We start from the raw sequence: 1,004 nt of genomic DNA on the forward strand, positions 1-1,004 counted from the left end.
ACACGCGTACCGCGGCGGCGCCGGAAGTGACGCTAGCGCGTCGCCTGCTGGGAAATGTAGTCCCGGAGGCCCCGCTCCCTTGCTTCGCCCGGCTCCCTTGCATCTCCCCGCCCGCGCCGCCCGGAGCGTGCACCCTGCTGTCCGTCCCTGTCTTGGGACTGACCTCATAGCCCAGACTGTCCTTCGCTCCTCGGACTGTCCCTCTGCAGCCCGGACACCCCGGACTGTGTCATGGCGCCCTGGCTGTCCATTCACACCCTGGGCTGTCCACCGCTCTCCGGACTGTTTCTCCCCCCACCCCTCCCCGCCCCACCACGCCCGCCGGCTCCTCGCACCAGAAGGAAGCAGCCCCCCCACCCCTACTCTCAGAGGTGCCCCTCCAGCCCTGCCCTCTTCTCCAGATCCCCTCCTGTCGCCTCGCTTTCTCTCCAGGCTCAGAAAGTCTCAGGTATCATCAGGCTGGGCTCTCAGTTGCCAACAACAGAAAGGTCTCAGGTGAAAGGAGTTTATGGACGGATATAGGTGCCCGCAGCATTGCCAGGAGAGGTGGAGAGATGGAGAACTGAGCCCACGGGCCAGTAACAGCGGCCTCTTCTGTGATTCTGAGCCCCTGCATCCTGCCGTCCCCAAGGTGGAGACCAGCAAGTAAACCTGTCAATCCCAGCCTCCCTCGCAGCAGCGGGAGGCCAGGGACGTGGTATGGCCTATGAGGTGAACCAGAGATCCGTGTGGAGGCCTCCCTCCTGAGTGACCAGAAGAGGCTGGGGCTTCTGCTGCTTGGGCATGATGCCTGGAGGCACAGAGCCATCTTGGGACCATGACAGTGGAAGCCACTGGGAACAAAAGACAGACCTTGGGACATGGGTGTCTTCAAACTGCTGCCTCGCCAGCCCCAGGCTGCTTTCCTCCAGGTTCTAGGTATAAGAAATGTAGGCTCTTCTGCCAGTCACAGCCAAGCCCTTCCAACTGACATGTGAGCTGCAGAACTGGGATGTTGAAGGTGG

Source organism: Myotis nattereri, assembly GCF_964212035.1.
Source record: "Myotis nattereri genome assembly, chromosome: 9".
In the NCBI taxonomy this organism is placed as follows: Eukaryota; Metazoa; Chordata; class Mammalia; order Chiroptera; family Vespertilionidae; genus Myotis; species Myotis nattereri.